General features: G+C 46.2%; 1 protein-coding gene and 1 long non-coding RNA gene across 9 annotated transcripts in view; one reads left to right on the forward strand and one right to left on the reverse strand.

Annotated features, from left to right (window-relative positions):
* Positions 1–20,983, reverse strand: part of LOC119162372 (uncharacterized) — a 94,759-nt gene that overhangs the window by 36,792 nt on the left and 36,984 nt on the right. The window contains exon 2 of the long non-coding RNA XR_012889359.1: positions 9,523–12,624. This is a non-coding gene — a long non-coding RNA (uncharacterized LOC119162372). The remainder of the gene's footprint in view (positions 1–9,522; positions 12,625–20,983) is intronic.
* The window catches only part of LOC119161370 (uncharacterized), a 199,479-nt gene that overhangs the window by 15,686 nt on the left and 162,810 nt on the right, over positions 1–20,983 (forward strand). The gene's annotated exons all lie outside the window — the stretch shown is intronic.

A 20,983-nucleotide genomic window follows, 5' to 3' on the forward strand; every position in this document is an offset into this window, starting at 1 on the left:
TACGAATCAATTGATGAAAATGTTCGTTACTGTCGTGAGGAGACCGTCAAGGAAATGATTGCCGAAGTGCAAGATGAGGATCAACTTTCCAGTGATGAATTTGATGACAATGTTGCCAGTGCAGTGGTGCCACCAGACCGATCAGCTAAAGAGGCTATTGAACTTTTGTAGCGCTATTTTGAGCATGAGGCTTGTTCAGAATTTCTGGCTAGTTTGTCAGGCATGGGTGCGTACCTTGTGAAAAAACAACTCGAGCTTGCCAAACAAACCACCCTTCACTCCTTTTTTTTCTCCTACTTCTCCTCATGAGTAAGATGAGTAGGACAAGCCTCACCTTACTCATCCTCATGAGTAAGGTGAGGCTTGTGCAATTCGAATAAAAGTTAATTCACTAAATAAGTGTACTTTGCTGAAATGAAACTTCTGATAAATGGAACAGTTTTATGGATCCCCTTCGAGTTCCGTTTAAGAGGAGTCAACTGTAACTAAGGTGTGGAAAATGCAACACTCGCCCCGCATCGCTTCCCAACATTCTCTCAGAGTGTGCGACATATGTATACATGGGATAACTGCAGTATTCCTAGTTTCTTAATGGGTGGCGGACGCCCGTATTCTCCCCGCAGGGGCGTATGTGCAAGCAGGCATTTGGTGTGTAGCGACACCATGAGCCCAAGCTAATGGGGTTTTTCGACCTCTCCGATGCCTAGCCGTGCATGGCTGAGCCGAGTCTGGGGGAAAGGGGATCCTGGGTGTTGAGCTGACGCTAGGCGATTAGACCTTTAAAGACCAACTCCGTTGATTTTTTGAGGTCAATGGATTTCAATGAAATTCGCTGGGTATGTTCCTTTGCACATTTCCCTTATTTATGACAAATTGCAGGCTTGAAAAATACACTGATTGTGTGCAAATTAATTTCAAAGATTGCCTCGAAAAGCTCACCTCGCTTGCCAAAATTATTGGCAACACTGTCTGTGGGATGTCGTGTTTGGCATGTCAACAGAAGTGACGCAGCTTATGGCATCACTACTTTGGCTGCTACAGCATTCATTGTGCTGGCCACAAGGCGACGGCGGTGGTGTTTGGCACGGGTATAGCACGGAAAAGCTTTCTTCCTTCCTCTGTGGTGTTTGGCCGATGCTTCGCTGGTCTGGCTTCAAGTTTTCATACTACGCGCCGGCTGGACCAGTATACGGCCTCCGGTTCTTACTAAATAGTACGTCATACGCAGACATGGTGCCCAGTCAGATTTCGGTTTTGCACCTTTTTTCTTATCATCAATTATTTTCGAATTTCTTGAGCATTTCAGCTATTGGGCTCATGACAGGAGTGTCTCAGGAACATAAAAACACCATTACCTTGACATGGTCGAAAAATTGCCGGAGCTGACCTTTAAGGCCCCCCGGCGAAGGCAATACACCCCTTTGGCTCCGGCTTCATGTGGACGACACCCCTGGGCTGACCCACCCAGGGAAAATTCGCAGTCGTTGCCTCTTCCTGTCTCCTTCTCTCTCTCCATTTTCGTCTTTTCTACTACTTTTGATCTTTCCTGTCCTCTCTTCACTTCTTTTTACTTCCACAATTTTCGGCGGCAAGGTTTAACCTGGTGTAGATGTCCAACCTTGGGTACATATATTAGGTTATAGGGGCCACGTACGCCTGGCGCGTGTGTCTCCTTCGCGTCTCGCAGCCTCCCCTTGTTGGGCTCGGAAGTGGGGTGGCTGGCATGGCCGCCGAATAAGCTACCTAATTCATGGGAACTCCTAGCCCCCTCACAACCGATCCCCCCTCCAAGAGATGGTGCACCGATGCAATTTTTGAATTTTTCCCAAACAAGAAAGATAACTTCCCGAAATACCACGTAATCCACTGTGAAAGTACAGAAAAGAAAGCTAGAAGCATTTCACCTTTCCTTGTGTCCAAATGCCTCATAGAAACTGTAGGCGCGGGCTACAAAGCCACAAAGACCACCAGTGGTGACCTGCTACTCGAATTGAAAGACCATAACCTTGCATCATTTGGTGATCAGCCTATCACCATATCACCGCATCGAACGATGAACACCGTGAAGGGTGTTGTATCAGATGGAGACCTGATGGAACTCTCTGATGAGGAACTTCTAGCTGGCTGGAAAGACGAAAATGTCATCCAGGGGCAGCATATCAAAATAATAAGAAAAAAGAAAGAAACCCCAACAAAACACATCATACTCACTTTCGTATCTAGCACTCACCACAGTGAAATAGCAACAGGATATCTTAAACTGCCAGCGGAACCATACATACCCAACCAGCGGCGCTGCTTTAAGTGTCAGAGGTTCGGGCATGGCTCTCAGAGCTGCCGAGGACAGCTTACCTGTGCGAAATGCGGCACAAAAGGTAATACCGCTGACGATAACTGTAAGCTACAAGTATAATGCGCAAACTGTGAGAGTGACTATCCCGCATATTACAGGTCATGCGTGGCCTGGAAAAGAGAAAGAGAAATAATAATCACAAAGTTTAAATTGAACATAAGCTTCCGTGAAGTGCGGCAGCGCATTTTCCCGCATTTTGCAGGGAACATTTCATAGGCCGAAGTGGTGCGAGAGGGGTCAGCACCACTTCGGTTTTCGGCAATGCCTTAGATTACGCCTAGCGTGCTGAGGCGAATGCCACAAGCCCCCACAGGGGGAGCAACCTCGGCTGCCCCGCCCTCCCAGAATACAGCCCCACCGAAGGCCCGTGAACCCTGGCAGCAGCCAGGGCACCACACAAACTAAAGAGGTTCCCTCAACCTCCAGCCTGATGGGCTTGAAGGCTCCGTCTATCACGACGAAGCCTACAACGAAAACAGCACTGTCTGATGCCTCTCCTGAGGCGATGGACACATTCAGTGCATTGGCGCAGACTGCGCCAAAGGAGCGGCGAGGTCCCCTTGACTGCTCTAAAATAGACAAAACAGTTATTACAGGGCTTCCTAAAGGCTCTGTAAAATAAGTCACTTCTCTCTTTGAGACACCATCCACACTCATTTCGTACAAGCAGCACTTCTTTACTTTTAATATGGAGGCACAATGGAGCGTCGGAGGACTGCTTCGAAACCTCGGCGATGTCCAAGAACTCCTACATAAACATTCTCCAAAAGTGGTGTGTGTACAAGAAACACACCTAAAATCTAAGAATACAAATTTTTTGTGTGAATATGTCATCTTCCGAAAGGACAGAGATGATGCTGTAGCGTCATCTGGTGGTGTAGCTATAATTTTTAGTCAAGGAGTAGCATGTACTCATGTACCGCTTCTGACATCCCCAGACGCAGTGGCTGTTCGAGCAGTTCTATTGAATAAACTTGTCACCATCTGCTCTCTATACATACCCCCACAACACCGCCTTGAAAAACATGAATTCCAGTTTTTAATAGATGAGCTACTAGAACCTTATCTATTCCTTGTGGACCTGAATGCGCACAGCACTTTATGAGGTGACTGTCGCTATGATGCACGAGGTCGTCTCATCGAACAGTTTCTCTTTTCATCAGGTGCCTGTTTGTTGAATAGCAAAGAACCAGCATATTACAGCCTCGCTAACTCTTACTCGTCGGTAGACCTTAGCATTGCATCTCCATCATTTTTATTCCTACTCCAATGGAAAACCATAAAAAATTCATTTGGAAGTGACCACTTTCTTGCTGTATTGAGCACACCAGTATTAAACAAATGCCCTCTGTAGGTTCCCAAATGGCTCATACAAAAAGCTGGTTGGGACCAGTTTTATAAAATTACTAGTTTATGTAGGGCTGACATATCGTGTTTGAGCGTAAATGAAGCTGTAGAGTACTTTATAGCCTTTTTGACTGATGCTGCAATTCAATGCATTCCTCAAACATCTGGACTGCCCAGCAAACCAAGTGTCCCATGGTGGAACAACGAGTGCAGAAATGCTCGAAAGAAGCAAAATAAAGCATGGAAGTCACTTCGTGACTCCTCAACAGCGGAGAATCTTACAAGTTTTAAAAACACAAAGTCCCAAGGGAGCAGGACATGCCAACAGGCAAGAAGGAAATGTTGGTACAAATTTCTATCAGGCATTACCTCATATACACAAGAGAGTCAAGTCTGGAACAGGGTTAGTAAGGTGATTGGAAGACAAATGCATTTGCTCCCTCTTGTAAACACTCAAGGAAACAGCCAGGCGAACTCTCTAGGCGCTTACTTCGAGCATATCTCCAGCTCATCGCACTACTCCCAAGCTTTCCAACTGTACAAAGTGAGAATAGAAAAGCAGGAACTAGAATGCAAATGTCAAAAGAATGAGCCATACAACCAGACTTCAGCTTGGCTGAGTTACAGACATTGCTAAATAGCGGTAGTGACTCCGCCCTAGGCTCAGATCGTGTGGTCTATGAAATGTTAAAAAACGTACCTCTCGAAACACTAAAAACCTTACTTTCTCTGTGCAATACCATTTGGTTCTCCGGTGAGTTTCCTACTTCATGGAAAGAGGCTATTGTCATTTCAATATTGAAACATGGTAAGGATTCGTCCTCAGTAGGGAGTTACAGGCCAATCGCATTAACAAGTTGTCTCTGTAAGCTTTTCGAAAAGATGATTAACTATAGACTAATATATTTTCAGGAAACAAACAACCTACTGGACTCATACCAGTGTGGATTTCGCGAAGGTAGATTGACCACTGAGCACGTATTACGCATTGAGGCATAGATCCGCGATGCTTTTGTCCATAAACAGTTCTTCCTTTCAGTATTCCTTGGTATAGTAAAGGCGTATGATACCACATGGCGTTCTGGCATACTGTGAGACTTCTCGCACCTAGGTTTGCGAGGTAGTATGCTGACCATAATCGAAAGTTACTTGTCAAACCGCACTTTTCGTGTCCGAGTGGGGAATGTCTTGTCCACAACATTTGTCCAATATACTGGAGTGCCACAAGGTGGTGTACTGAGTTGCACACTTTTTATTATAAAAATGAATAGCCTACACTCCTACATTCCACGCAATATGTTTTATTGCACGTATGTCAACGATGTACAGATAGGTTTTAAATCTTGCAACCTTGCAATATGCGAGCAGCAAGTCCAACTTGGCATGAAAAAGATAAAAAAGTGGGCTGATGAGAACGGGTTTACTCTTAATTCATGAAAGAATACATGCGTTCTGTTCTCAAGAAAGAGAGGTCTCCACCCAGATCCGGTCATTGACTTGCACGGTCAGCGGCTACCAGTGAAATCTGAACAGAAATTTTTAGGTGTAATTTTAGATTAAAATAACATTTGCACCCCACATTAAAAATCTCAAGAACAAGTGTTTAAAAACCATGAACATTCTGAAAGTGTTGTCATGCACAACGTGGGGAAGTGAGAGAAAATGTCTGAAGAATCTTTGCAAAAGCCTCGTACTAACACGTCTAGATTATGGTGCTATCGTCTGTCAGTCTGCAACACAACGAACTTTGCGAATGCTCGATTCTATCCACCGTTTGGGCATCCGACTCTCTATGGGTGCTTTTTGCACTAATCCCGTAGAAAGCCTGTACGTCGAGTCGAACGAGTGGTCATTGCAGCTGCAGAGGACTTGCATGTCTTTTGTGCATTACCTCAAAGCAAACGCAGCCAATAAGCACCCCTCACACTGTATGATCAATGACTTGTCCAGTTTCACACTGTATGATAACCGTCCTTCGCTTCGACGGCTCTACTCGCTTAGAGTGAGAGGCTTCGCTGAAGAAACAGGAGTGCCATTGATCAGTGTCTGATGGCTCCTGCCGCGCATCTGCCACCGTGACAACAGCAGCTCATAGAATGTGATATATCCTTCGAGGAAGTTACAAAACACGCTCCTGTGGCACATATTGTAACGGGTGCAAGAGAGGAAAAGTCAAAAACTAGATTATTATGGGCGAACTTGTGCCCTGAAAATTATGTGCGAAAAGATGGAAGAGTCCGCTAGAGCGTTCCAAAAACAAAAACTGTTCCTCTGCCCACGCACCTTCTTCTTCTTCGCAGCTCCAACCCACACTGGCTCGTGCCTGTGAACAAGAGGCATGAGTCGTGCGGCCCCAAGCAAGAGTGCGCACAAGACTGTGGACGCTGATTTTTCATAATGTCGGATATTGTAAACAGTCTCTGTGGCATTAGTCCCCCTTCGAAATACGCATCGTCCCAATGCGCGATGGAGGGAGGCAAACAGAAAAAGGGAGCGCTTTCATTCCCTCTCATAATAGGGCTTCATACGAACAACGTGTACGACTTCTGCGCTGTTTTGCCGCTTTGAACAGATGTGTCCATCGGCGATGACTTCGTAGTTTAGGTCACTAATTCGTCGGAGAACATTATAGGGGTCAAAGCATCGACAAAGAAGCTTTTCTGATAGGCCGCGGCGTCGGAGTGGTGTCCATATCCACACTGGCTCGCCTGGGTTGTACTGAACTTTTCTGCGGCGCAGGTTGTAGTGCCTTGCGTCCTTGTTTTGCTGTTGATGTATTCGATGTCGTGCCAACTGGCGTGCTTCTTCAGCCCTTTGCGGAAAGTCTTCAAGTTCAGATGGCTCGTAATTGTCGTTGTCTACTGGCAACATGGCATCTAGTGACGTAGTGACAGTGCGACCGTAGACCAGCTGAAATGGTGTGACGCGGATGATCTCCTGCACTGCCATATCGTAGGCAAAATTTGCGTATGGCAAGATTTCGTCCCACAATTTATGCTCAATGTCAACGTACATCGACAGCATGTCAGCGATGGTGCGGTTCAGGCGTTCTGTCAACCGGTTGGTTTGGAGATAATATGCAGTGGTCCTTCTATGGCTGGTGTTAGTCATTGTCATTAAGGACTGCATCAAATCAGCCGTGAACGCTGCTCCTCGATCGGTACTCATGACGAGTGGGGCTCCATGGCGAAGAACAATATTCTGAACGAAAAACTTCGCGACATCCGTTGCCGTTCCTCGCTCAAGGCAGCCCGTTTCAGCGTATCGTGTCAAATAGTCAGTCGCAACTATTATCCACCTTTTTCCTGATGCCGACATTGGAAACGGTCCGAGCAGGTCCATTCCAACCTGTTGAAATGGAGTCGCAGGTGGCTCTGTAGGCTTGAGAAGGCCGGCCGTCTTGAGGGGTGGTGTTTTTCGCCTTTGACACTCGCGACATGTCTTGACGTAATGCTTCACGGACGCTAGCAACTTGGGCCAGTAGTATTTCTGATGAATTTTGGCGAAAGTTCGACACGTGCCCAAGTGACCCGCAGACGGTTCATCATGGCAGGCTTCTAAGACTTAATGCTTCATGGCTGATGGTACAACGAGTAAGAACTTCTCCTTGTTGTGTTCAAAATTCCTCTTGTAAAGTGCATTATCTAGCAGGCAGAATGAGGATAACCCTCTCTTAAATACGCGAGGAACTTGTTCGTCGTGCCCTTCGAGATACTTTATTAATGGGAGCAGTTCCATGTCAGCCCGTTGATGTTTCGGCGATTTCTGAGGTTTTTATCGCACAAAGGAGTGGGAAGTCCTCTTCTTCTGAAAGAGTCGAGTGGACTGGTGAACGTGATAAGCAGTCAGCATCATCATGCTTTCTGCCAGACCTATATACGACCGTAATGTCATACTCTTGGAGCCTGAGACTCCATCTCGCAAGCCGCCCGATGGGTCTTTTAAGCTCGCCAGCCAACAAAGTGAGTGGTGGTCGCTGACGGCACAGAACGGCCTGCCGTAGAGGTATGGCCTGAATTTGCTGATCGCCCATATGACTGCCAAGCACTCTTTTTCTGTTGCAGAGTAGTTTCTTTCCGCTTTTGAGAGGCTGCGGCTAGCATATGCTATTACTTTCTCTTCTCTGTTCTGCCATTGCACCAGGACCGCACCTAGGGCAAGATTGCTGGCATCTGTATGAACTTCCGTATCTGCGGTTTCGTCAAAGTGGGCCAGGATAGGTGGAGCTTGCAAACGTTTCTTTAGTTCGTTGAAGGCACTGTCTTGTTCGGTGCACCAAATAAATGGCGCGTCCTCTCTTGTGAGTCTTGTTAAAGGTTCGGAAATTTTTGCGAAATTTTTCACAAACCGCCTATAATAAGCACATAAACCCAAAAATCTGCGTACCTCCTTCTTGTGTCTTGGCTTGGGAAACAGCCCCACGGCCACAGTCTTCTCCGGGTCCAGGCCAACACCTTGAGCGCTGATTACATGACCGAGGAAATGAAGCTTCTCGAATACAAACTGGCACTTTTCCGGTTTAATTGTCAAGCCGGCTGACTGTATAGCCTGAAGTACCGAATGTAGTCGCTCTACATGCTGTTCAAACGTTGCTGAAAACACCACAACGTCGTCCAGGTAGAGTAAGCACGACTGCCATTTGAGGCCTGAAAGGACACTGTCCTTCATGCGCTGGAATGTTGCAGGCGCACAACACAGGCCGAATGGGAGTGCTTTAAACTCGTATAGACCATTCGGGATTACGAAAGTAGTCTTTTCACGGTCCCTTTCGTCCACTTCAATTTGCCAATAACCGCTTTTTAAATCCAATGAAGAGAAATACCTTGCATGCCGTAGCCGATCCAACGTATCATCAACGAGAGGTACTGGGATCGATACCCAGCACTTCCACCAGAATGTAACGGGTGCAAGAGAAGAAAAGTCAAAAACTAGTTTATTATGGGCGAACTTGTGCCCCTGAAAATTATGTGCGAAAAGATGGAAGAGTCCGCTAGAGCGTTCCAAAAACAAAAACTGTTCCTCTGCCCACGCACCTTCTTCTTCTTCGCAGCTCCAACCCACACTGGCTCGTGCCTGTGAACAAGAGGCATGAGTCGTGCGGCCCCAAGCAAGAGTGCGCACAAGACTGTGGACGCTGATTTTTCATAATGTCGGATATTGTAAACAGTCTCTGTGGCAATATTTGCACGTACTTCCTAGAGCTTCAACAGAAATACAATTGTCCTGACTTTTTCACAGATGCCTCCAAGTCTCACACTTCTGTGTCGTACGCAGCAGTAGGCCCATCTTTTTCAGAGGCCAGCGTACTGCATCCTGATATGACCATCTTCACTGCACAAGCCTGCGCGATACTTGCGACCGTCAAACACATCAAACAATCAAAACTACAAAAGGCAGTAATTTATACAGATTCCCTAAGCGTCATAAAGGTTTTGAAAACTTTTAAAAAACACAAAAACCTTGTCCTTGTCTCGCTTCATTCACTACTATGCGCAGTGTACAAGTCCAAACAGCATGCTGTAGTGTGCTGGGTACCAGGACATTGCCAAATCTAAGGTAACGTGATGGCGGACCAGCTAGCCGCATCTGTCCTTGACAGTGCTGTTAATACATCCATAGGTATCCCTGCTCTTGACCTAAAACCATATAATAAACGAAAGCTCAGAGCTTATTCGTAAAGCACATGGGATAGCCACCCAGAAAATAAATTGTGCGCCGTCAAGCCGCTTCTTGGTCATTGGGCGCCGGTATCAAAATCACGCCACACAGAAGTTACACTTACAAGGCTACACACAGGACATACACACAGCACACATTCCTACCTTTAGTGCTGTGGCGATCCACCTTTGTGTGATAGATGAAGTGAATCACTCACCGTCAACCACGTCCTCATCCAATGCAGTGAATTAGGCTCTATTAGAAAAAAGCATTTTCTATTAGCTTATCATGAACACATTCCACTTCATCCTGGGATGTTCATTGGCAAAGAACCACTTTTTAAATATCAGTCATTATTTGCATTTTTAGATGAAATTCAAAGCTTCAGCATCAAATACAAGGGAAATCCGTAGCATAACCCCTCCGCAGAAGTTGTTGCTGCGGTAGCTACCCTGAAAAGCACCTGCCTCTCACCCTTTAGTTGCAAAGGGGTTGAGGAGGCATTCATGCTATTTTACAATCGCTCACTTGTAGATACCATGGTCACTTGCAATTCATTCCAGACCTATGCATCAAATCACGTATTAGTCATAATTTTATACTTTATACACATATTTTACGCTTTTATACAGAACGTAATTTTAGGCCTTTATACAGCCGAATTACACCTTGCCATCACAATCATTGGTCATTGCTTACATCAGATCAAAGACATGGCGCTCTTTGGCCACCCATGGCCCTTGTGCCACAAAACTCTAATCATCATCATGTCCGTATTCTCTCTCTTTCTCTCTCTTTTTTTTTTTTCCAGTGAGCATGAGTGGTTCGCAAACCGATGCAACATGATATGTAGATTGTTGTGCCTCCTTGGAGTGATAAATTTGCAGCTGGAAGCTATTGCATAAGTAATAAGCACAAGTATTATTGTTTTTATTTTTTCTTCAATGCCAGGAGTAAGCATGACGTCATTGTTTCTCGTTCAACAATATTTAAATGTGTCGACAAAAAATTCAATACCAATTTCGCTGAATGCAGAATATACTGCCAGCAAACATGCCCCACAGTGACAAAGATTTTTATTCAGATACCGTAAATTATCTGAGCAGCGTACTTCACAAGTGGATTTTAGTTCCATTTCTTCGTCTTTAAACACGTTTTGAATGTGGTCATGGCGCTCTTTGGCCACCCATGGCCCTTGTGCCACGAAACTCTAATCATCATCACATCCGTATTCTCTCTCTTTATCTCTCTTTTTTTTTTTTCCCGTGCGCACGAGTTGTTCGCAAACCGATGCAATATGATACGTAGATTGTTGTGCCTCCTTGGAGTGATAAATTTGCAGCTGGAAGCTATTGCATAAGTAATAAGCACAAGTATTATTGTTTTTATTTTTTCTTCAATGCCAGGAGTAAGCATGACGTCATTGTTTCTCGTTCAACAATATTTAAATGTGTCGACAAAAAATTCAATGCCGATTTCGCTGAATGCAGAATATACTGCCAGCAAACATGCCCCACAGTGACAAAGATTTTTATTCAGATACCGTAAATTATCTGAGCAGCGTACTTCACAAGTGTATTTTAGTTCCATTTCTTCGTCTTTAAACACGTTTCGAATGTGGTCAGTGTTTTTTATTAATAATATTATTTTACAGTGTGTGAATAGTCAATAAAAATCAAATCATTTCTTAATACTGCTCCGCAGTTTTCCGTTAACAGCCTAATCACACCGCGAAGGTATAAATGCCATAGTGCCTTGTGAACAGTCAATTGGTAAATAAATATGAATTCAGTGTCCCACCTCACATTTTTCCTGATAGCACGTTTTGACTACATGTATCAGTACACAATACTGTAGTATGCAACAACTCGCGTGCTGCTCAGCTCATCCGCCCGGTGATATGTATACACTGACTGCGTTATTCTTTCTACATTTCATGCTTAGAGATACATGTAGGTACATTCGGACATATTTAGTGTTTAGGATATTACTAGTGCTGCTTAGGATATTACTTATGTCCAACAAGCGGTGACACATTCGTTTCGTTTCGTGCTCGCACGGCACCAATGGGCAGCGTGCGCACTAGAACAGCCGCCTCGCTCGGCGCACACACTTTGCCCATATTGCTTTGTGCACCGGCAGGCTTTCCGGGATTCCTTGAAAAAGGTCTGTTATTTTTGGTGCTGCATAGTCCTCTGCTACAACCTGCTGCTGCTAAAAACAATCTTTGTGGATCCATTCTTACTATCACATTCTTAGTTTGACATCATCAGGAGTAGGATACTGGTCTATGCTTTTTTTTCAAACAAAACCTAAGGAAAAGTTTTAAGAGCATAGTTGCAAATCGACAGCAAGAGTGGAAGAGTAGAAAGTAGCATAAAATGAATTCTGCAAGAGTGGTAATGTATGCACTTCAGTAAGTTGCATGTTGCACCAGCAAAGGCTGTCATGAGTGTTGATGTCAAGCAGTGGCATGTTGCGTTAGCAAGTGTTTACTTCTCACCATGCTAATGTATTGTGCCTTGTGTCTCAGGTAGTGTCAGAGTTCTGGACTTTGCTGCTTCTGTTGTGCACCTGCAAAACCAATTCTAGGACTGTGTTTTTAGAGTGTTATCAAGCATTCTTTCTTGTGTATAACAATGGAAGCATCCAAGTTGAGGACTACTTGCATGTGGGCAAATTTTACATCATTCATTTGCGCTGATGTATTGTGCATTGTACTCAAGATGGCGTTATGTCAATTTATGGGTTCTACATGTGATACTGAAGAGCTTATGTCATAATTATGTATAAAAAACTCAGTCCTGAGAAGGTATGCCCCAGTCTGCTTCTGATGGCACCTGGTGGAGTCCCAATTGTGGAAGTCATGTAAAAAAAAAAATTCAAAACATTTCATCACTTTCATTGTACAACAAGTGCATTGCACTAATTTGCAGTAGTCCCACATTCAAACATAACGTTAAATTTTTTATTATAATAACTTCTATGCGCTGTTGCTCAAGATAACCACACCATGTCTTGATAAATTGAGTCTCTGAAAATAACATTGGCTATGGTCTACACATTTTAATCAAAATTTAGCGAATATTACCAGAACTAAAGAGGGTGCAAATGAAAGTATGTGTGTTACTTAGCCTTAAGGTGGCGGTCCTACTGTCGCCATATTGCGAGTAGTTCTGGAAAAAACACCAGACGGCGCCACCAAGTCAGGACTGGAAGGCCAACATTTCGGAGGTGAACTGCCACACGTGTGCCGGCGCGCCACACTGCATGACGAGGGGGTGCAAATCGCGCTGACACGGTTCGAAGAAATGAGGCACTGAGCAGGGGCTTTTTTTTTCTCCCCTTCAGCGCTGACACGGTTCGAAGAAATGAGGCACTGAGCAGGGGCTTTTTTTTCTCCCCTTCAATGACACCTCCATCTCTCTCCATGCTCACTAGCCCCTGACCCCTGCGGTCGCTGCTTTTCAAGAGATCCCTCATGTAGGCTGCGTAGTCTGCTTGGCCAGCTGCTCTACGTTCCATACAGTGCCGGAATGCGGGGTTGAGTGAAAAACTCTATCGCGGAGGTCACAACAATGTATACAACGGAGATCAAAACTTGGACTATGAGTATTCATGCGAGGTTCAACGGAACAGTTCGTTCTACATATAATTGGGGTTGCTGGAGCATGATGCGGTTCGGTGGGACAGGAGAAGGCAAAATATATTTGACTATGTATACTTCCTTCTCAGTATGACCTAAGCTTCCGAATTTTCAAAACAAAACAAAACGGGTAGTTAGGCAAATCGCGTGCTAAGAAGTGCGGCCGCTGTGACTTACGGTGCCCAACACGTGCCGAATGCATAATCATTATTTTCCCCCACTATACGTAGCGTAATTTATTTCATTAGAATTGAAACTTCAGCAGGCTAATATGAATTCATGTTTTGGTTGATGCAGCGTTTATTTATCACGTTGCCGTACGCAAAGCATCGGACTAGTCGACAAACTATTTTTATGACGAAAATGAAGCAATTACCTCTTGTGTGTCATATGAGCGAGACTCGCACATGCGTGGCCTGAATGGTCCAGGTGCGTTATTCCCTTGTCCAAGGAACGACTTCTCTATTCGCGTACGCTATTTCAACATCATTTTTTTTTCCTGTAAAGGTCGTGGCAATAACATGAAGAGTGATCGTTTCGCCCATATCAGTTATTGACTGCAAGCTCGTAGATTCGAGGCCGTTACCTCAAGCTCTATAAACATCTCATGATAAAAACTGGGGCGGATTCACACAAACCTCCCAGGAGTGCAACAAGGGAGGGGAAGACTTATGATACAGTGCATCTCCCATGCATCTTTCTACACAGCCGCTGCTTGTATTACTTCTATGTCGTACCCATTTCGAGTTCGTAAAGCGCATGCAAGGCAAAAACATGAGTACACAAATACAATAGTTGCAAAGGAGTTGAAGAAAAGGTCTTGTCGCACTGGATAAGGCTTTTGGATGCATGATTGGTCAATTCAAATAACTATGTCGGCTAACATATCTTCAAGCAACGAGTCTTAGTGTTGTGTATATGCTATGCAATGAAGGGCTGTCATGCAGTAAGCAAGATTGAGTCAATACACGTTGTTGTGGCAATTTATTTAGTACTAAACGAGCGTCGGCAGCACTTGGTTACAGCCACGAAGACACCTGAACATAACACACACAAAAAAGCCCGCAGAACTACAACGCATACATTCAGAGAAATGTGAAATCGCACAAAGCAAAAGTACATGTAATCACGACTTTCGGATGCGAACTTGTGACAGCAGAGAATGAAGGTGTATGTTTTATTATTATTTTCCGTTATCCTATATTCAACACGAAGTTTTTACAAAAGTTCATTGGAGCTTCTGTGGTCATGTCTCTTGGTCATTGCTGCTGCAGAACGCACGTGAATGGCTGATGACACACCCGACACAAGGAAGTGAATTGCTACCTCATAGCTTGTTCGAACAAGAGTCTTTGCTATCGTCAAATCTGAGCCTGCATCTGCCATTCGATATATACAAGGTCGTTCTCCTAATGTGCAGTTCTTTAGAGCGAAGCTCTTACGCACATACTGCTGCGTTGAGCGGCGGCGCCTGTTGGCGTCGTCGGCGTAACCAATAGAGCGAACAAGGGCGAAAGAGAGCGAACGCGGAGTCTGCCGATGTCACTCGCCACTCCATGGCCTCTAACCTCACCTTCTTTCTCCGTCACGCTCGCTAGCCCCCCCGGTCGCAGCTCGCGCGCGTGCAGGGCTGGCAAGTGCACTGCGGCTGGCTTCGCTTGTCGTAACGGGGCTCTCGGCATTTCGCTTGGTTCGCGACGCCTGCAATGCACAAAGTGGTATGCGTAACGCTCGAGCGCTGGCAATTTGCGTGGAAATATGTAAATAGCTACAACTGCACATGGCCGAAACTACAGACGTACTTGGCGTTGCCCCAACACGAAAGTGCGCTCAAAATCACCATTAGGTAGCATCGTCACAATTGGTGAATTTCTTGAGGGTGCACGCGCCCGGCAGTCCTACGACTCAAGGCTGTGGAAAATGTCCGAGTCGCCACTCTGCTTTGCCTCCTTGTTCTTCATCGAAGCTCGTTTAGACTGCTGGTGTGACTCAATTGCTTTCACATTACACTGTGGTCTGCGTATGGGCATGCTGCGCGTAGTACGGGGATCTACAATTTCAGGTAACATGCAGTCTCTGTAAAATCTGATTAGTTGTGGAAGCATTCTGAATTTCCAAAAGTCATTATCTCTTTCGATCCGCTGTACGTGGATGCCCTTCGACGTGCAGACGACGAAGTGGCAGAAACTTCTTTTAGTGATATGCAGCTGGCCTTACACTTGGTAGAAATAGTTATGAGAGCGGCTCAATTTGGGTGGTTCGTGTACTTGGCTCCTTTGATTGTACTTTTTAGCTGCCTCGGATGGCTCCATGTCCTTCGCAGTGAATGGGCACTTCACCTCCACGATACCGTCGCTCGCAATTAATCCGTCTGGCGACGCCGCCAAGAATCCATACTCTGGGTAAACAAATAACCCGCAAGGTTGCACAGCAGTTTCCATTTCTTGCTCGTATAACCGGAGTGCGACACGTTCCTGTTGTCTTCCATGCATGCTCAAGAGCGGCACTGGTGAAACTTTTTTTATAGAGCAGGGTCTTCACGAGCGTGTCACACGGTGTCCACTCCCTCCTTCGGCATACTGCATAGAAATTCGACGCCGTTAGGCGCATGTTTCTTTCAAAATGCCATGTAGGATTATCAGCCTGTCCTCGAGTAGCCTTCTCAATTTCCATCTGCTGTTTCTCATTCACCTGCAGGCTTGCTAAAACAGCCCGTTGTTTCTCGGCATATTGCTCTGGTGGCATGTCTGGCTGCTGGCAATTCGGACCATAATGAGTCATTGAGTCGTTCACCGTAGATTCCTTGCGCTTATGCTGCTGGTGGCCATTTTCTTCAAACAGTTTTCTTCTGAGAGACTCTTTGTTTCATTGTATACGACGAAATGTTGCAGAGAAATTCTCATCGTGCCGTACTCCCGTTCAAAACGCTTGCCATGCACGTGCCACTGTCGCTTCACGTGAAGTTTACTAAAAATAAAGCGCTGTACATCCTCCATCGTCTTCAGAAAGAGAAAAATAAATATTTATCAGCTTATTTACCTTTCCCAGGGACTCCTCCCGGCGTAGAAAAGCCCCTTTGCTCATAGCAGGAATTTCCATGACTGCCATTGCTTCCTCGAACTGCGAGTGGCCCGATCCGATACTCATGAATGCCCAAACAGCAGCATCATTGACTCCTATGTTTGCTTTGTCAGTGAGGGACGTTGGTTCTGTGACGGAGTCAGTCGTCAACTTTCTGATTTCCTGACATTCACTGCAGGTAAACGTGAGCTCCGACCAGAGCCCCACTCTCCGTTCTTTCACGGGTGCAAAACGTCCAGTCAGCTTAGGACAGCTGTGGTCGTCGAGACTACGAACAGCGTTCACGAAATGGGCCAGCGACACAACTCTTCTTCCGGTGATGATCGGCTCCTCTGGCTGAGTTGTGACGCTTGTCTCCAGACTCAGGCCCTCAGGCCCGGCAGCGACTCTTCGACGATGCCGAAATTGTCCCAGTATTAAGACGTTGCGTCATCCTCTCTGGCAAAACCACTGTCGTCCAAGCATGGCGTACAGGCGGCGCTTTGGCGTTGCTCTCTGTTGCTCTCCGGCGAATTCGCCTTCCTGAAAATTTTACAGGAAAGTACATCATGTGGTTAGTGAGCTAGCACCAGATGCACAGGGATCGTAGCAACTACACTTCCAAAGCTGGCATGAATAATAAGCTGGTGTGGTGAGGGACCGATGCAAAACTCAAAATAAAAGGGCGAGTCCTTTTCTCAGTCGGGATAATTACTGAAAAGAATTTCTCCCGACAGTCGTCTACTATGGGTTGCTTGAATGTCGATAAAAGGCAAGATAGACGATACAGGTGTTTGTGCTGCCTTCCTTGATCCTAATCAATCAATCAATCAATCAATCAATATATAAACTAAATAATTTTGCTCCAAAAAAGCATATTTACGGTATAAAAGGATGGCCGGGATAAAATATGAACCATTACGGATTGACAAGTGCGTCATAGCGTTTTGAGAGGATGGTTGGGTGGATAGGGCATGTGACACGCTGTGTGCGCGCGTGTCCGTGTGCTGTGGGATAAGCGCTCGTGTGTACAGAATCATTTGATTGGGTGCATCTCACATCTTTTTTTTTTTACTTTGAGCACAGTCTAGCTTTTATATAACACTTTCTCAGTTACAGTGTACATCTCCCAAGCACGCCGCGTGCTTGCGACAAAAGCAGCATCAGACAAAAACGCCGAGCTTTGCCACCGCTGCTCAATGTTCCGCCCGCAAATATGCTGTTCAATCGGACAAGTGCAGGTCAGAAAGATAGACGGAGCCCAAGGTCACGACAAATAAAAGGCGCTCAAGCAGACAAACACGCAAGCAGGAGCGTTGTGACGTACACACAGCGTGCTGTAGGTCCTGATTCGCCCAGACCTCTCGTCACAGCGCTAAGAAGCACCTACCCTTAGCCTTTTGATACATGGCAGCGACATTTCAGATACACAAAGAAACAAGGCTTTTTATAGACTCCACACGTCCGCAGATCTTAGCACTTTCTTCTCACGGGCGCGCATTATCTAGGAGTGACTGCGTGTCCAGCGTCCTGTACATGCACATGCACCTAAAGGCGCTGCAGCGACACAGTACGGGCTATAGCATTGGACAGTTTTGTTCACCTGAAGCCGTAAAACAGAAGTTCTAACGAATTCGTCTTTGTACATATATAGCCGCCAAAACTAACATGCCAACATAAAAAAGAGTAAAGTATAGCAGTGTAGCTGGCAACGTAAAGCTGATCATAGAAAGAATGTCGCCCACAACGTGACAATTTGCCTTCTGCTTCCTTCCTTCCTTTACGGAGCCCACATTGCGTCTGGGGTACAAAACGAGCTCGCCACCGTATCAAGAATAGGCTTCTATAATGTTTTTTTTTCTTTTTTGCTGCTGTAGCTGCGCGCTTTTATTATCAAAAGAAACCACAGTAATCGAAATGGTCTTACCTTGAATGGTGTGAAAATGCAGCTGCTGCCCGTGCTCGACATGTCGCGATGGCGGCTCTCTTCCTCTACCATGAAGCTCTATCCTTATGATTTGTCATGACTCGTGTGAAGCCCGGCAAGGCACTCGTGCTGCAGGTACTCCCACACGCACTCGCAGCGCACGCTAAGCATTTTTGTGTCCGTCCTCATCCTCACTCAGTCCGCCTCCCCCTCGTCATGCTGCCTCGCACCTTCAGGCTAGCATAGTGGCTGTCATTCCACATCCCCTGCCCTCATGCGGGGCCATCTAGACTATTCAGGTGTTAGTGGTGTCGCCTTGGGCACCCCTTCTTGGTACCTGGTAAAACGCGTTCCTCGCTCACTATTGACGGGGGACTAGCTGGAGGAGAAAAGCGCGTCGCGTTCGCACATTGTTCACTGATAGGCGCGTGGCTAATTTACTTATATGTACGTGGCTTTGGAAGTCTTCCTAGTTAGGAAGCACATGGCGGCAGATACCGGCTGTGTGTGAGAGAGGGTCGGGAGAGGAGGCAGTTGTCGTTACTTAGGTAAAAGAGAAAAATTTAGCGGACTTTAGCCTCGAGAAGCTCTTGCTTACTGTCCTCGCAGCTGTCTTGTAGTGTGCGAGAAGTGCACACTAGGCCAACACGACGAGTGGTCGGCGTTCCTTTGTCGTGAAAAGTACTCTGGGTCGACTTACCCCTCGAAATCCAGACCTGCCTGGCGCATTTGTGCGATACGTCTTTCTAGCGCATTACCCCCGTTTACATGGTCGTGATGCGCCAGTTGTCGCATTCGTATAAACGCTGTGCGTGCCGTGCCGGCTTACGGCAAACTGTCGACGCCCGGCTATACGCAAACGTGCTTTCTTATCGAGTAAAGACGAACTGAACCCCACTCCCAACAACCATGGAGACGGCGTGCCGGCCTCTTGTTGAATGAAGTTAGTTAGTCGCCCCAGCTGGCAGCCGACTGACTGGCAGTTGCCTCGAGCTGTCAGGCTGTAATCAATTTTACACGAATGCCAGTGTAGCCCATCGACTTTGCAAGCGCGTTTCGGAAAGGTGATGCGACGCCGTTTGCAGGACCTCTCGTCTTCTGTGCGCCGCAGCTACCATGTGGTGTCGGATTACAGCGAGCGAGTATCGGATTACAGCGACTTGTAGCTGGGCCAGTTGGTTTATGTAAAAGAATTAAAAAAAATAACTCATTAGCTTAGTCGTGCCTCGAGCATGGGAAACAGAAATTCGCACAATTTTCTGCGTCATCAACCACTATATAAATAGGTACATATTAGCGCAAGCAAAATAACAATGACTTGAGAAAGGAGTGGCAGGAGGCAGGAATATCTCAGCTCCCGACATTTCTGCTTCGTCCCACTTCTTTCTCGAGTGTTTTTGTTTTCTTGAGCTAATATTAATTAATTCCTTATAGCGAAAGAGGGACGCCGAAGTTCGCACAACGGGGGGTCACCATTCCCCTCATCGTGATTTACGGCCCGTGAATCGACCGGCACTCGCAAAACTGCCCATTTCCTACGCATTAGTGCAATGCGCCTTCCATTGCTTACATGAATGCGAAGCGCATGTTTCGCACTCATGTAAACGTGTTTTATGCACACCGATGTCACCACACTTTCTTATAAACTTATCCGTTTCAGAAACGTTTCTGTTCTTTTCGAGCTACTAGGCGTAAGTCCAAGATCGGCTATTTCTACTCGTCAGGTGTATGACTCACGCTAACGAGTCAAGGAGCTGCTATCTTGACGCATTGACAGTTCTCCGCACGGCAGACTTCCCAATGACGAATTGTCAGCAGGTGCCGCATGCCCTTGACATTTTTCTCTATTCTTTTTCTCCCCTTCCCCCTCCCCGTGTAGGGTAGCATATAAGCCTTTCCTTTGCCTTTCTCTCTCTCTCTCCTTCAGGCGAAAACGTCGGCAGGGTGCCTTGTCGCATGGTGTTGTACACTGGCACTGAAGAAAACCAACAAGTTCCCTACTCGACGTTGCGATCCTTAGATTGAGTGGCATAAACCCTCAGTGCATAGGAAATATAGATGGGCTTCACCACTGCCGCTCCCCCACCAGACCTGCTTAGTGGGAGCATAGTCAAACGTTATCCGCCTTTCTGCCTCCCTGAAGGACCTCACTTGTCGCGGGTGCTTCAAAGCAGAAAAAAAAAGAGCCCTGGTGCCTCATTGCTGTCCCCGCACCGAAGTACTTTGTTACACCACGCCGTGCATTCAGCAAATTTCATGCCACTTCGCTTCGTTGTTACTGGCTGAAAAATCTGCAAGATTTTCAGGCAATAGCATGATTTTAGCCAGTTTATGCAGTGAGCAACGGAATAAATATTGCTCTATTTTGTGGTTTATTGAAACCGATGACGGATATTCACAGGCGACTCCGAGAGAAGAGTTTGCAAGCGCCCGCGTCCCCTTAGAGCAAGTTTGCAGTGATTATGAGGAGCGCCGTCATGGGGTACTCCAGAACATTGGTGTTCGCGCATTTCGGCGCTATGGAAATGTGCGCTTGTCGTATATAAAGGCGGAAAGCGAACACGCGTCCTCAACTCCTGCCGCACCATAGTTTCTCCAGAGTAAATAAATGAAATAAACACGCAGAAACTACAAAACAGACTTCATCTCATTCCTGTAGGTGTGCCTCGTTTCGTGTTTGTGCTGTTTGTTGTGATGGGTTCATACCAACAAGCGCAGCACGCCTGAAGCTCCGTATATTTCACGGTAAAAAAAAAGATATTCGCAAATACCTTACCCACGCACGTCTGCTCAGTTCGCTCGTATCGCTCGTTTGTCGTTCGTTTTTCTGCTGTCTTCTGACTGTCGTCACACAACCCTCGCTTTTCGCTATAGTCCGTGAGGGTGAGGAGGGCGACAAAGACGTGCACACATAAAAGAGGGACTTTCGAAGAATTCGGCCTTTCTTTTCCCGTGAAGACGCTCACCCCATCCTCTCGGAGGATACTGCCCA

This window comes from Rhipicephalus microplus, unplaced genomic scaffold, assembly GCF_043290135.1.
Source record: "Rhipicephalus microplus isolate Deutch F79 unplaced genomic scaffold, USDA_Rmic scaffold_65, whole genome shotgun sequence".
In the NCBI taxonomy this organism is placed as follows: Eukaryota; Metazoa; Arthropoda; class Arachnida; order Ixodida; family Ixodidae; genus Rhipicephalus; species Rhipicephalus microplus.